Raw genomic sequence first — 17338 nt, forward strand, 5'->3', positions numbered from 1 at the left:
TGAAACATATAAGGACCACCCTTGGTTGTTGCTACACTTTCATTGGCTTGGTTGAGGCCACACTCAAATTGCCAAATAGAGCTCAGGACTTCCTCTGGAATTTTCTTACATTGTTTTATTTTGGGTGTCAACCTTTCTATTTTTGTCCAGCAAACAACTTACTGTTCATTTCCTTTTGGGGATTTTTTTCCTTTTCTTTTTAAGGCGGCACCTCTATCAGGAAAAACTGGTCACAGAGCTGTCCCCAAAGGCCCAGCTATCTTTGCTTAGCTGTCACCAAGGCGTTTCCATATAAAGCTTCTCTATCATTTTGAGGTCACAAGAGCACGTGAGCCACAGTCATCCGTGACCTCACGCCTCTGGATCTGATCCAACAGCTTCAAGTTTCATCACTGAGTGTGGCTGGCTCCTGACTAATGCAGCTAAGCCATTAATAATTCTTTTACAAATTAGGGTATTCCCAGTTAATGCTAAATGAGAAAAGGGATGGCCAGTTATGGGCCCTGGCTGTAGGTCACCTGTGTATGACAAAGAACAGCCTTCTACGGGAGTGGCCTTTGTCCTACTTAATAGGTTCCTTTTGCTGTGGGGTAGAATATGTTCTTGTAATTAAAACAGATGGTCCAAGTTTGTTTTCTTACAGAGACATGTGTACTATGAAGTAATATACTGCACACACAATGGAATATTATTCAGCCTTTATTTGTTTTCAGTGTCTGATTATTTATTTGTTTAAGTCTTATTTTTGACTGGACTCAGCCTTAGAAGTAGAAGCTCTCCACGAGGACAGCCTACATCTCTTGGCAATCTGTTCCGGGTGTTTTTCTTTGGCTTCCTTCATCCTCTGAGCCAAAAGTTCAGCATATTCTGCTGCCGCCTCCTCGTTCCCGAGTGTGTTGTTTCTTCAGAACAATGTGTCAGCGTTCGTGTTACAGGACACACGAAGTGACAAGGCACTGAACCTTGGGTGCTTTGGTCTTGGGCTTCTTACCTTCTTGGTTTCAGGGCTTTCTGACAAGATATTGGCGGGCATCATCTTCTTTAGAGAGACTGAAATACATTCTGATCCTGCTAGCTCTTTGAGGCCCCAGCCAAAGAGGCAGAGTAGTATCTGTCAGTCCAGGAGTATCCTTCTCTCTTTTATTTTTTAAAAGCTGAGAATAACCAGGCTGAGAACACTCAGACTGGCGTTCAAACAGACACGTACTCCTTCCCCCTCCCAGTTCTCCTTGGTCTATAACTAGATGCTCCTTATTCAACAGTAGGTGCACTCTGCCATGCGTCAAGGTGTCTTGCTTCATGCAAAAACCTTGTTTGTTATTACCATCATGGATTTGGACCACATAATCCTTCCTTTCTTCACCCAAAGTATCAGCAGCTACTTATGTGGCCACGTGCTTCTTACAGAATATACGCAGCTTGCATTCTTCATCTACTTTAGTGAGTTTCTGACACCCAGTGGCCAGGAACGAGGTATTCAGCTTCCTCTTGGCGCAGATAACTGCCTAGGAGGCACCACAAAAAAAGAGCTATTTAACCTTTTTATTTTATTTATTTATTTATTTATTTATTTATTTATTTATTTATTTATTTATTTATTTATTTATTTTTCGAGACAGGGTTTCTCTGTGTAGCTTTGCGCATTTCCTAGAACTCGCTTTGGAGACCAGGCTGTCCTTGAACTCACAGAGATCTGCCTGGCTCTGCCTCCCGAGTGCTGGGATTAAAGGTGTGTACCACCACCACCTGGCTGTTTAACCTTTTTAAAAGAGGAGAATTCAGGACTAGAAAGTGCTCAGTGGTTAAGAGTATATACTGCTCTTACAGACGACCTGAATTCAGTTCCTAGCATCCAGGTTGGGTAGATCACCACCAACTACCTATAAATCCAACTTTAGGGCATTGGAAACCTTCTGGCCTCCAAAGGCATTTGCATACACACACACACACACACACACACACACACACACACACACACACACCTAACTTTTTCTATAAAATGCTTTAGAAAGTCTGTAAAAGGGTCAAGTTCTAAGCTGAGGGAAAAGCCTAGTCAGTAAAGTACTTGCAGTTACAAGCATGATCTGAGTTCAATCCTCACACTCCATGCAAATGAAGAAATAAAGTCAGACATGGTAGCATGCATTTATAACTCCAGTGCCATTGAGGCAGAGACAAGCAGCTCTTAAGGCTTAGTGTCCACCCAGCTGAACCTATTCAGTGAGCCCTAGACCAATGGGATAGTCTGTCTCAAAAAATAAGGCAAGGGAACAGTATCTTCCACAATAGCCTAAAAAACAATCAAAAACCAAAACTTGGGGTAACTTGAAGTAAGCAAGTGAAAAAAAAAACCTTGTGTAATTAAAAACTTTAAAACATTGAAGAAAGAACTTAAAGAAGATATCACAACATGAAAAGATTTCCCATGCTCATGGATTGGTAGGATTAATAAAATAAAAATGCTCATTCTACCAAAATCAATCTACAGATTCAATGCAGTCCCCATCAAAATTCCAACACAGTTCTTCACAAAACTTGAAAGGACAATTTTCAGCTTCATATGGAAACACACACACACACACACAAAAAAAAAAAAAAAAAAAAAAAAAACAGGATAGCTAAAACAATTCTGAACAATTAAAGTACAATTTCAAATTGTACTACAGAGCTATAGTAATAAAAACAGCATGGTATTGGCATAAAAATAGGCAAGCTGATCAATGGAACTGAAGACCCAGTTCTATGACAGTTAATAGATCTATGGACAACTGATTTTTTTTTTATAAAGAAGCCAGAAATTCATACTGTTAAAGAGATAGCATTTTACAAATGGTGCTCATCAAACTGGATGGCTGCGTGTAGAAGAATGCAAATATATCCATACTTATCACCCTGCACAAAACTCAACTCTAAATGAATCAAAGACCTCAAAATAAGGCCAGATACACTGAACTTGATAGAAGAGAAAGTAGAAAACAGCCTTGAACTCATTGGCACAGGAAGACTTTCTGAACAGGGTACCAACAGCACAGGCACTAAGATCAACAATTAATAAATGGGACCTCATGAACTGAAAAGCTTCAGAACGGCAAAGGACACCAGCATTCAGACAAAGCAGCAGGCTACAAAATGGGATTTTTTTTTTTTTTTACCAACTACACATCTAATAGAGGGCTAATATCTAAAATATATAGATAACTCAAAAAACTGGACATCAAGAAAAATTACCCAATTAAAAATGGGGTATAGATCTAAATAGAGAATTTTCAATTGGTGAAACACAAATGCCTGAGAAACATTCAAAGAAATTTTCAACGTTCTTAGTCATCAGGCAAATGCAAATAAACACTACATTGAGATTTGCTCTTACACCAGTCAGAATGGCCAAGATCAATAAAACAAATGACAGCTCATGCTGACGAGAATGTGGGCTAAGGGGGACACTTACAGCCACTGTGGATATTGGTGTGGTGGTTCCTCAGGAAGCTGGAATAGATCTACCTCAAGATCCAGCTGTATCTCTCTTGGGCATCGACCCAAAGGATGCTTCATCCTACTGCAAACACACTTGCCCAACTACATTCTTTTTTGCTCTAGTCATAATATTCAGAAATCGGAAACAGCCTAGATGTCCTTAAACATTAGAATGGGATAAAGAAAATGTGGAACATTATTCAATATCACTCTCGCTACTTAATGGAATATTACTTAGCTGTTTAAAAAAAAATCATGAAATTCACAGGTAAATGGATAGAGATAGAGTAAGTCATCCTGAGTGAAGAACCCAGACCCAAAAAGACAAGATATGGTTGTATTAAAAAAAAAAACAAAAAACAAAAACAAAAACCTAGTTTTCTCCAATGGAGTCTTGCTGGGCATACAAGCCACAGTTAAGAGTAGGCCCCACATCCAGCAGTAGATGGCCACCACAAAATGAACTCAATGGTATTTTTGGAGGGTCTTTTTTTCCCTTCATAATGCTTTGTCTGGGTATTTTTATGACCTTACAGGTCTTTTGCTTATATATTATTATTTCTGATTTTCTGTTTTTACGGGATTTGTGTGTAGGTGAATGTGTGGGTCTGCGGTTATATGTCTTTCTTGTGCTTTTTCTTTACCTCTGTTTTTTTTTTTTCTGTTTGTTTTGTTCTGTCAGGTTCTGGGTTGTTGTTTTTCATTTTTTTATTTTATTTAACTTTTTAGATGTCTGTGTTCTAAGGAGAGAGAAAGGATGTGGATTCAGATGGGAGGGGAGGTGGGATCTGGGAGGAGTTGGAGAAGGGGAAACTGGAATCAGAATATATTATATGAATAAAAACCTATTTTCAATTAAAAAAATGTACTAGCCACAGAAACAAAATAAGGTGGGGGGGGGATGTTTTGGCTTTCCAAGTTCCCCCTTTCTCTGTGTCTGCTGCATGTGTGTGTTTCCTCACCCCTCAATAAATGCCTTTCTTCAAACAAAATAATAGCAAGATGGGGAAGTTGGTGCTCCGCACTCTTCACCTCAGGGACCCGAGGAGCCATGCTCACCCTGCCTTTGGGTGGCTGGGAAAGGAGAGAAGAAAAAAACCCAAACAGAAACTGCCCCGTGCAAAGTCCAAATTCTTACTTTGTGGATGTAAAATGTCCAGGTTGAATACCCCAGGAGGCTGTTCACTTAGAAGCAAGCCACACTAACGGTCTCTACAACTTCTCAAGTTCGTGTCCTCTCACAGAAAGCCTTAGCAAGTTACTCTACCAAGACTATATAATTACGTTTGATTTTATAAAGCGTATGACAATGATCTCCTATTTTGTTGGCAGTTTTTCAAAGTTTTCACTATGGACAAAAATAAATAAATACCAAGTTGGATGGCTTCTGAGGAATGGCATCCAAGGTTGACCTTTGGCCTCCACATATGCACAGACACATGGGGGTATGCACACATGAGCACACATACACACAAAGGTGTGGAATTCCAACATATGGATGAACTTTGAACTTTTACGCTAAGTGAATAAGACAAAACACAGGATGACAAATCCTGCATGATTCTACCTAGAACAGACAAATCTACAGAGGCCAAAGTGGCATGGTGGCTTCCAGGCTTGGGTGAAAGGGATATAGGGAATGGTTTCATGGGCGGAGTTTCATTTGGGAAGATTAAAGAAAAGTTCTGGAGATGGATGGGGCTGTGCGACCTCATGAATGTGTATGGTGGCCACGAACTAGAACTTAAGAATGATACAAGTGGAAAACTATGCCTTGTTTGTTTAATCACAATAAAGAATGTGACTAAAGTGGCTGGAGGGGTGGATGGCTTAGTGGTTAAGAGCACTGACTGCTCAATGGGAGACCTGGCTTTGGTTGCCCTATTCTGGCCTTCTTGGGCACCAAGCATGCACATGGTACACATACATACAGACATACAGGAAACACTCATACACAGAAAATTAAAATAATAAATCCTAAAAAAAAAAAAAAAAGTAGGTCTGAAGATACTTTTCAAGCCTCACCTGCTGACCTACTTCTTGTTCACCATCGATACTTTATGCAGCCATGTGCAGTTTTGACCCTTGTTCCTCATACGTGGTCCGTAGACCAGTGGCAGCAGCATCTTGGACAGCTTGTGAGAAATACAGACTCTGGGGCTATGAGATGGCTCCATTGGTAAAGTTTTTGCAACACAAGCATGGGGTTTTAAGATCTCCAGCACCCACATAAAAGATAGGCATGGCAGCAAGTATCTGTAGCACCCCCCCCTATATAACACACACACACACACACACACACACACACACACACACGCACCAGAAATGGCTCAGAGACAGGTGAATGTTTGGAATTCCCTGGTCACCTAGATGAGCTAAATTGACAAGCTCCAGGTTCAGCAGGAGACACCATCTCAAAAAATAAGGTGGAGAAAGGCTGAGAAAAGCATCCAATGTTGACTCTACACATCGATGCACATGTATGCGTGCTCACCTGCACACAAACATTGCATACACCCACATGCAAGTACACATAACATTACATAACAGTGTGTGTGTGTGTGTGTGTGTGTGTGTGTGTGTGTGTGTATAAGGAAATGCAGCCTCAGACTCACCCAGCCCTGTTTATTGGAACTCCCATTTAACAATATGCCTACATGCTGTATATACAGGTTGAAGTTGGTGGAGGGCTGCTCTGGACCAAAGATGAACAGTCGAGGTTTTGAAAACTCACTGACTTGAACGAGTAGATTTGGCCAGGCATCAGGATTTACAACTGCTTCACTGAGTGACCTTTGATCTCAGACAACACTGGGATTGACAGACCTACGTCAAAACCACCTCACTACACAATTATTTACTGGACTACTACTTTTGAATTTCTGTTCAGAAGTGTGGAGCACTCTGAAGCTCTGCTTACTAATGTCATTGTCTTTTCTCTTTGGCATAGTGCAAGTACACTCTAGCGATGGCCAGAGACTGGTGTAGTTGCGCACATCATGAAAGCATGAACAGCTTTAGATTGCTGTTTTCTAGATCACTGTAAAACAAAATATGGATGAAGCTGTATCTGAAATGGACCTGTGTTTCCTGGTTCTTAAACAGCAGTTCCGTGGCTCATCCAGTCATTTGTGAGTGTCATGCTGTGTTTAGGGTGGAATGGTTTCTCTTATCAGGATTTCTGGGAGAAAACAAAACAAAACCACGTAGGTAAGGACACATGTGATCGTAGAGCTGGACCAGCAGTGCTCACTGATTGGAAACTTGGAAACAGGAGACAGAAGGAATCTGGTCAACTTCCGCTGGCCGGCTGTCACCTCGCCTGTCACATCTAAGAAGGAAGTTCTCTCTCCACAAAGACAAACAGCACGGTGTCCTAAACGCCAGCAGATATTGATGATCTGAAGGCAGGCCTGTGCTTCTGTCCTCACGGAGTCACACTGTGATTACAGAGGCCAGAAGCACGTGATCAAACAGCTACAGAAACACATCAGCTATAGTTAAGAGCTAAGAACACAAACCCTGCAGGTGACAGTAGCATTGAACACTGCCCGTGTAAGTCACACTTTTCGACTTATCTGGAGGGCAGGAGGGCTCTGATTCTCCCACAAGGTTTCAAAAACAATCCTCTCCCTTTCTGGGTGAATTTTTTTTGTTCAACTTGACATAAGCTAGAGTCATATGAGAAGAGGAACCCTCAACTGAAAAAATTCCTCCATCAGATTGGCCAGGAGCCAAGTTGGTAGTGCATTTTTATAAATTGATGATCAATGGAAGAGCCCAGGTCACTGTAGGTAGTGCCACCCCTGGGCAGGTGGTCCTGGGGTGTGTAAGCAAGCAGACTGAGCAAGCCAGGAGGAGCAAGCCAGGAGTAAGCAGTGCTCCTCCATGCTTTCTCTTCAGTCCCTGACTCTAGGATACTATTTCGAATTCCTGCCCTGACTTCCTTTCATGATGGAGTGCAAACTGTACGCAGAAATAAACCTTTTGCTCTTCAAGTTGCTTTTGGTCCTGGTGCTTTATCACAGTGAGACTCCAGGCAATTACTGCACGCAAAAAATTTTTAAAAAGTTTGTGCTGGAGACGTAGCTCAGCGGTAGAACATGCTTGCTCCTATTATGTACAAGGCCCTGGGTTGCATCCCCAGCACAGAGAAAACAAGAAAAGAAAACATGGGCTTGATTGAGAGCTTAAATTATGATGATTGTGATGATGTAACAGGCTATAAAAGCATAGTGGTGGCCCTCCCATGCATGCGTGACTAAGACACAGGCCACATGATTCATCACCTGAACTCAGCAACATGGTACTTGTCTGTACCTTTGGAGGTTGTGTTGGTTAGTTTTTATGTCAACTCAACATAGGCCGGAGTCATTCAGGAAGAGAGAACCTCAACTGAGAAAATGCCCCCACCTGATTAACCTGTAGGCAAACCTGTGGAGCATTTTCGCAGTTAGTGATTGATGTGGGCGGGTCCAGCCCATTGTGGATGGTGCCAATGATGGGCAAGTAGTCCTGGAGTGTATAAGAAATCAGGCTGAGCAAGCTATGAGAAGCAAGCCAGTAAGCAGCGCTCCTCCTGGCCTCTTCTTCAGTTCCGGCCTCTAGGCTCCTCCCCTTGAGTCCCCACCCTGACTTCCCTCAGTGATGGACTGTGACGTGGAACTGTAAGCTGAAATAAACGCTTCGCTCCCCAAGTTTTCTATCATGGTATTATCACAGCAATAGAAATCCTGAGGCCGGTGTGGGGCGCCCCCAGCTTTATAGTCTGTTCACTCTGGCTAGCACCAGTATGGCTGGATGGGTCAGGATTTGGCTCTTCACAGAGGTGGTAACTAAGGGGAGACTTGAAAGACGAAGGCAGCCAGATGGCGCATATTTGGGGAGGAACAGGCTAGACAAAAGACCCAGCAGGTGCAACTCTTCAGCAGAAACATGCACCCCATGCTTTAGAATACTAAAGAGCACCTTGTGGTTGCCACTCGAGAGTGAGGAAGGCATAGGGCCACAAGAGACAGGATACAGACACAGGCAGAGTAGCCGATTCTAACTCAACAACCAACGTGGGAATCTGGGATTTTGCTTGGAGTGTGGGGTTTGAGCTGCTGCACGACATGATCAAACTCAACACGGTAGGCAATTCCCTCGCCGCGTAAACATCCCAGAACTCACTTGCACGTGGAGACTCTTAGGATAGGTCTGGCGAGTCAGAAGTCAATAGAAGAGAGAGTATTCCTGAACATCCCTTAGTTCTTTTACTTACGGCTTTACCTTGTCCAAGTCAGAGGGCCACTTCCTGTCACTGCTGACTCTGCCAGCATCTTCCTGGTACACGCAGGTCCTCTGGATCTCCTCCACAGCACAGCCTTGCATGAATCTAGAGAGCAGACACGATCATCTTCACTTTAGACTGCATCTTCTGGCTGAAGCTGAACTCTGCTCATAGCTGTAAGCCAGCCCTTTCTTGTGGCTTTGTGTGGACAGATGATAAAATTCTGGATTCAGCGATGGGTGCAACTTTCTGACTACGCTTCTTGTCCCTGTAATTCTTTACACAGGGTGGAATACAGAGGAGATGACAGGATGGAAGGCAGCGATGTTGGGTCACTAGAAGATGGGGAAAACTCACCCATATTAGAGGATGCAGAATAACTAGCTAAGAGCTACAGGCCTTAAAACCATCCATGATGTGTCTAATATTGCCACAGTGGCTTGGATTTTTACCTATCAGAGAAATGTACTTCCATATTACACAAGCCAGTGTATTATTGGTACTCTCTGTCATAGCAGCAAACCTAGTACTCATACTAATTTACACCTAGAGAAAAAATATTAAGGAAGGGAATGATGGCTGGAGGGACAAAGGCCAAATTTTACTCATTCAGAGTTCCATTAAAAGTAACTTTGAACATGCAAAACCAGGCATCAATAACCACAACGAATACAGAAAAACACATTTTTTTCAAGTGGTAACTGCTTTCAGTTTCCTTTCTTCTTTTGTGACTGGCGGGAGCAACATTCAGCTACATGACCTGGTGGGTATCTCATGACACTGACATCAGTTGTCAGGTTAGACTGTGGCAATCAGATCCTTTAGTCTCAACATAAGGGATTCCCAGCCAGCAAATTTCACAGGCTCCAGGGCAGATTACTGGATTACCACAGGAGAGCAGATTCTGCACGACTGTGTATGTTATCACCTGACAGAGCATAACCACAAGCCTTGTTATGCGGCCTTTCTGTATGAATCCTCATGTTTCTTTTCAGGGGTGAGTTGCAAGTGAATGGCCTACCTGAGACTTTACCAGGTTGGGATTTGTGTTCCACGTGGTGGGGCATTGACGGAACCAGTGAGAGCTGAGGAACCAGACTTCCACACTTACCACAGGGGGGTTGAATGACCTGTTTGAGACATCTTGTCATCACAGAGTACAGACGAGCCTTGAATTCTTGCTGAATCACAGTCCCCACTGCAGCCAAATGAAGAGGTAGACCCTTTAGAAAGTGGTCGGCTTGTGAAAGCTCTGACTTCGGGATGGAATCACTACTCTCAAGAAACGAGCATGTGGGAGACTGCTTAGCCCGACTGTCAGGGTTGGAGGGAAACGATACCTACTGACTTTCCATGTTCTTTAACCAATCTCTTATTAGAAAAGCTAAAGCACCAGGCCTCTCTCGGCAGCAGCAGGAGGAGAGATCCACGGGTCCAGTGGCAGCTCCTGAACTCTGGGAGCCGCAGAATTGTCTGCGTTGAGATTTCACCTCTCCCTATTTCCTTCATCTGCTAAAGTGTTCTCTCTGACTTGCCTAGCTGAATGAGCTTGGTGGGAATTTTAATATCCTTCCTTCTTGCTGTGGTAAGGCATATTGGCAAAGGCAACCTAAGGGAGGAAGTCTCAGAGTTCAAGGGTCTAGTCCAGTATGTCAGAAAAACCAAAACTAAAGGAGTTGGAAGCATCCTGTCATCTTGATAAGGAAGCAGAGAGCGATGCTCCAGCTCAGCTCTTTCTTCATATTTATAGTCCAGGATCCCAACCAGACACTGGTTTCTTCCCACCATCCCCAGAGACATGCCCAGAGGCCTTTTCCCCCAGCGATTCTAGATATCAAGTTGATAAATAATGCTAACCATCATAGTCAGCTATCCCAAAATAGTACTTGAAACAGCAATACCAAGTAAGGTATTGTTTTTCACATTCTTTGGAAATTCTTGGCACTTAAAAATACTGTACTTAAAATATTCATAAGCCAAGGGATGTAGCTCATTTGTGGTGTGCTTGCCTGACATGCGCTAGATTTGGGATTCCATCTTCAGCAACAGAAGAAGGACATTTGTAAAGGGGTATAGATGGGTACTCTACCAAACATCCATACCATCTTCTACAATAAAATATTACTACTGCCAGATGTAAATGGAGGCAGAGTTTTCCTATCCTGACCACCCAGTCCCCCGAAAAAAACACACAAAAACTTACACTAATTATAAAATATCTGTCCAATAGCTCAGGCTTATTATTAACTAGCTCTTACATTTAAATTAACCCATTTTTATTAGTCTATGTATTGCCACATAGCCCATGTATTACCTACTGGTCCTTTGGCATCTTGCTTCTTGGGCGGCTCACTCACACCTCTCTTGATTCTACCCTACTTCATCTCAGTCCTCAGCTAGATTGTCCCACTTAACTTTATCCTGCCATGCTAGCTTTATTATTAACCAATAGTAATACATATTCACAGCATACAGAAGGATCACCCCACAGCAGCCAGAGACACCCTCCAGTGGGCCTTTCAGGTCTTCCTGTCTCTCATTTGTCTATCCTTAGTTTCTCCTTCCCAGGCATCGCGTCCTGCTCTGTTTTAGCATTCACGTTATTGTGGTTTGAACTTGTGCTGAGGAACAATCCCCCTGCAACCGTGTTAGGAGGTAGACTCTGCAGAAGATGGTTGACTTGGGAGTGCTCTGTCTCTGGGCTGGTACAACTACCCTTATACAAAGAGCTTGAGGGAGACTGCTCGGCTGGTTTGTCCCCTTGTACAATGTGAAGACCCAGCTACAAGGCACATCTTTGAAGGATGAGAGCCAGCCTTTCCCAAATAGCAGATCTGCCAGGACTTTGACCTTGGATTTCCCAGCCTCCAGAATTGTAAATGCTATCATCATTTATTTTTAAAAATAATGCATATAGCCAGGCAGTGGTGGCGCACGCCTTTAATCCCAGCACTCGGGAGGCAGAGCCAGGCGGATCTCTGTGAGTTCGAGGCCAGCCTGGGCTACCAAGTGAGTTCCAGGAAAGGCGCAAAGCTACACAGAGAAACCCTGTCTCGAAAACAACAACAACAACAACAATAATAATAATAATAATAATAATAATAATGCATATAATGTATTCTAATTATATTCACCTCCTTTCTCATCTCCCCACACTCCCTCTGGACTGCTTCTTTCCATCATGCCCCCTCCAGCTTTGCATCTTCTGTTGATTATTATAGCACTCTGATTTTAATTAGGGTTGCTTGCACAGGCCTGGACATGGAGTTGTTTACCAGATCATGGACTACTTAACCAGTGGCTGTGCAACTGAACACAAGAACTCCGCCTTCTTCAGCAGCCGTTAACTGCCAATAGCTCCTCAGCTGGGAGTGGCGCCGTGCACCTCCCCCACTGTTGCTATTTATAAATCATTAAGTCTAAGTATTTCCTAGTGGGGAGAGATGCATTTGTTCCTAAACAGCACCTTCCTTGTTTTCACACTTTGAGATTTTTATAAACAGAGCAATACCATGCACATTCTATATACTTTTTTCATTCCCAAACTGAGAGACCCATCTGGGATGACGTCAATAGCTCTGTTCATTACTTCTCTCTGCTATATGTGTGTGTATACATACATATATGAATATTCTGCAATCTATTATAATTATATATATATATATGAAACATATTTTTAAACACACACACATGTTTATATAATAGAGTTTATTTTATCCAGGGTTAATTTGACATAATTGTTTTTCCTTGAGCTTTGCTGTATATGAGAGTAGCTATGAGCCCCATGTGGTTCCTGAACACTCAAAACGTCTCAAGTCCAAGTTAAGATGGGCTGCCAGTGTAAGGCACCCAGCAGATAATGAATATTTAGTATCAGAAAAAGAAAGAATATCTCTTGATAATTTTTATATGCAAAACCTCTTCAAAACACTGGTTCAAATAAAATACACTATTAGATTTATTTTCTTCCTTTTAGAAAAATGTGGCTACCAGAAAATGTAAACTTACACATGTGTATCTTGTTAATGCCGCTGATTGAGAATAAAACCCCTACCACAGTTTAAAGCCAAATTTGAAGCAAGCTTTAATTAAATACTGACCAAGTCCATACCCAGTTCCTAGGTTCCTGGGAAATGGCCCTGAGACATATTTGCAGCGACTTAAGAAGGAAAACCCATAATCCATTGCATTTCCTATCAGGTCCAATCGGGGCAAGCATGAGGTACGTCCTGACATACCTCCAGCCTACATCCAATCAGGGACAAGCATACATACTGAGATATTTCCTGCCCACGGTAGCTCCAGTCCACATGTGATCAAGTACATCTGGAGCAGATGGGTCAAACAAACTTGTTTAGGGGAGTGAAGAACATGGGGCTTGTTACCTCCCATAAACAATAGTCTCCAGCATTTCAGGAACTTTCTGTCCTTGGGCAAGGGGCTTACAGATTAGAGGCATTTTTGTTTCATGGATCTCTAAGGCATAGTAATTAAAATTAAAATGTATCTTTGGCTTTTACAATCTGCCATTCTGGTTCACTTTGTAGTTTCCCTGCTCCATATTTTCTGGTTTGTTTGTTTATTTGTTTCCTAAGAGAGGGTTTCTTCAGGCTGTCCTGAAACTCGCTTTGTAGACCAGGCTGGCCTTGAACTCAGAGACCTGCCTGCCTCTGCCTCCTGAGTGCTAGGATTAAAGGCACCACTGCCTGGCCCTGTTCAATATTTTCCTTTGCTCCGGATGGTGAGCAATGGCCCTAGGAGTTGCATGGCACACACCTGCTAGGTGATTGCCTGAGTCACCAGATGACCATGGAAGGAATGGAGACTCATCGTCACGTTCTTACTCACCCAGCTTCACCCCTTGTCCTCAACAAGGGAACAGAGCTGTCAGAATAAAACTCTTCAGGAATCTTCTTGGGATCTTGATTTTTTTCTACTGATTCCTTGGCTGGCCACTGATGGACTCAGGGATCTTCCATCCTCAGAAGTACAAGTGGCCACTTGTCCCTATGGAGGGCCAGCTGACATACGAAACTGGGGCTGTGCCTTATCAGAAAGCTTCCTTCCAGAGTCAATTATGTTTCTTTAGTATCTATTGGTTTTTGATTTTGTCTACTAGGTTTCCTTGAAAACTACATCTATATTTAGTCCAACTACATTTAGACATATCAGCTGTTTTCCATTATTTAGTTGGTGTCTACATTACTCTTCATGTTTTTATCTACTCGTGCCTTTAATCTACCAATTGATCAGGAACGTCATGTAGTACTTGCAGGGGACGGGCAGCCCCCTTTATTCTACCCTTATTCTCACTTTTGCTTGGTGAGATTCATGTCACAAGAATGTCAGTTCCCTCCAATGCCCACTCCTCATCATTTGCTGTATATAAAAACTAGATGGAGGCCAAGCATGGTAACGTGGCTCTGTAATCCCCAGTTCTGGAGACAAGAGCCAGAAACACCACCACAAGTTAAGCCTGGGCTACACAGTGAGTTCCAGGCCAGCTAGGGCTATGTAGTGAACCTCTATAGACACACACACACACACACACACACACACACACACACGTGCACTTCATGAGATTCCTGAGCCATAGATAGTGATTAAAGGTATAAATAGCTAAAAAACATGAAGGGTAGACATCAAGAAAATGACTGAAAACAGTTTATACATTTAAATATAGTTGTATTTTTCAAGGAAACGTAGTAGACAAAACACAAAACAAACAAATGGAGAGAGCATCAGTACGAACATCACTGAAAAAGCACATATTCAGACTGGGATAGTGCACTCAGGAAAGGTTTTGCCACACTGGCATAAGGACCTGTGTTTGATTTCCAAATTCACTTAGAAAGCCAAGGGTCATGCAAGGTGGTATAGGTTTTTAACCCTAGCATTTGGGAAGTAGAGGCAGATGGGTCTCTGTGAGTTCAGGGCCAGTCTAGTCTATATAATAGAGACCCCTTTTCAAAAATAAATACACAAACAACCCAGTGCCAAGAGCCATCAGGCCCAGGCTTTTATAATCCCAGTGTAGAGAGGTGAAGACAAGTGGATCCCTAGGGCTAGCTGGCCAGCTAGCCTGACCTACTTGATGAGCTCTAGGCTGATGACAGACCCTGTCTCAAAACAAACAAACAAGCAAGCAAAACAAAGTTAGATGACTTCTAAGGAACAATGCGACACCAGAGGTTGACCTCTGGCCTCCATATATATATATATAAACAAACACACAGAGAACATGTTCCGTGACATTTTAAACAAAACCATGCTAATTTTTAATTTTTATTTTTGTTTAATTAAATATAATTACATCATTTCTCTCTTCCTTTTCCTCCCTCCAACGCCTCCCATTGCTCCCTCTAAAGTTCATGGTTTCTTTTTCTTTAATTGTTATTTCTACACACACACACACACACACACACACACACACACACACACACACACACCTGTTGGCAAGCAAGAACATAACTATATAAATACAACCTGCTTGGTTCATTTACTGTTAATTGTATGTATATTTCAGAGCTGACCACTTGGCATTAGATAACTGATTAGTGGGCTCATCCCTGGGGAAGACTAATTCCGTTCTCAGCATCCCTTAGCTGCCTATAGATCTTTGTCTAGGGGTAGTCTCCATGAAATTCCCCCCTTGTCTATTAGTGTCACTCTTCAGGTCTTGTTGAAGCAGCCATATTGTTAAGGTTTCATGGCTGTAAACTTCCCTGTCATTTTTAGGAGACACAACCTCACAGCAGTCTCCTTGGTCCTCCGGTTCTTATAATCTTTCCTCCCTGCTCCCAAGATGTTCTCTGCGCTTCAGTACAGGAGTTGTGTCGTAGAAGCATCATTTGGGGGTCCAGCATCCCACAGCCAGTTGATCTCTGCATTTTGACCAGTTGTGGTTTTCTGTAATGGTCTCCATCTGCAGCAAAGAGAAGATTCTTTGATGAGGGATGAGATCTACACTTATCTGTGGGTATGAAGATAAGTATTTATATACAAGAGAAGTGCCCCTCCAACCCTCCCTTAAATCAAGGAGACACACAAAGTGCATGTGTTGCATTTCAGTTACAATACAAACCTGTTTATTAGCTGTTTACAGATTAATATATGGCCCACTTTTTTATGTTGCTATTAGTGCCAGGTAATGGATTAAATATACCTATTGACAAATTAATTGCATTCACTTGTACAATACATAAAAGATTTTCCTTTCATTGAACCAGTATAAATTCATTGTCATTAAAACCACAGGACTGGTGTGGCATCCCTTCGGATTTTTACTTATGGGACGAAGTGCTGACTTTGACACAAAATCTATAAAATTCTGTCACACTGTTGTTCGGACACATTAAGATAAAGCTAAAAATATTTCCAAGCTAATACACTGAGAAAATAGAACAATACTTCTGCAACAAATCTTTTGTGTTGGAATTGTGTGTGCATGCATATGCACAAGCACACATGTTTAAAGCAAACCAGTAAAGGAGAGGACAAAATCCTTTGGTTCACTTATATACTTATGAATGGAAAAATTTATAATGCAAACTTCACTCATTAAAAGACTTAGATACAAATTACAACATTACAGATAATCTTTCATTTCACATGAAGAACTTAGAGACTCAAGTATGAGTACTCCAGATAAATGTTACACAAATTGGAAACATCTTGAATTGTTAAGTATTAGGATGTTAAAGTAGGTCACACAGTGTGGGTTTCTATGTATTGAGGATTACAGACTTATCACAGCATAGTAAATGGTGAGAGCATTGCAAAATATTTCTGAAAATTAAAGACCATTGTTCCTACCAAATCAACAACTATTTCATGTATATTTTACCTTTGTTATTTTTGAAGCATTATGTCATTAGTGATCAAATAGCTATATTATGCCTTTTCTTTTTGAAGCAGAGTGTTTTCTTAATTTTCCATCGCTGTGACCATTACCTGAGGGAATAACTGAGAAGGAGGGAATGTTCATTTTGGCATACAGCTTCAGAGGTTTCTATCCACAGTTGTGTAGAACATTTACTGGGAGCTTCCATTAAGACCAAATGTGTCAGGAAATGCATGGTGGAGTAAAGCTGCTGAGCTTGTAGCCACTGGTGTGTCATCAACAGACAGAAAATAGGAAGCAGCAAGGGACAAGAGCATACCTCCAGTCACCACTTCCTCCAACCAGGTCCCACCTCCTCAGGTTTTCACCACATCCCAACAATGCCATCAAGTTATGGACCCAACAATAGGTCTGCCCATTGGTGATGTTTGACCTCTCATGATCCAACCATTTCTCAAAAGCCCATTGACTGACAAAAAAGCCTTTATCATATAGTCTTTGTGTGACATTTTAATCCAAACCATCATAGATACAAATGCGGGTTGTGGAAGCCAGGAGGGGACATGTAAATGTCAATATCCAAGCTTTTTCCTGGATCCTCACTCGGTTTTCTACATTGTTAGGGGTACAGTTACTCTATTTTTAATACTACTTTAAAAGGTATTTTTAATCTAAGATTTGCTTTTACCTAATGAAGTTCAAAGAATGAGATACCTCTGAGGTTGAGTTATTATTTATGAAAGAGTTGC

General features: G+C 42.0%; 1 pseudogene; it reads right to left on the reverse strand.

Annotated features, from left to right (window-relative positions):
* Positions 1 to 739: 739 nt before the first annotated feature.
* Positions 740 to 8847, reverse strand: LOC143269467 (small ribosomal subunit protein eS6 pseudogene; annotated as a pseudogene).
* Positions 8848 to 17338: the final 8491 nt, after the last annotated feature.

Source organism: Peromyscus maniculatus, chromosome 19 (genome assembly GCF_049852395.1).
Source record: "Peromyscus maniculatus bairdii isolate BWxNUB_F1_BW_parent chromosome 19, HU_Pman_BW_mat_3.1, whole genome shotgun sequence".
NCBI lineage: Eukaryota > Metazoa > Chordata > Mammalia > Rodentia > Cricetidae > Peromyscus > Peromyscus maniculatus.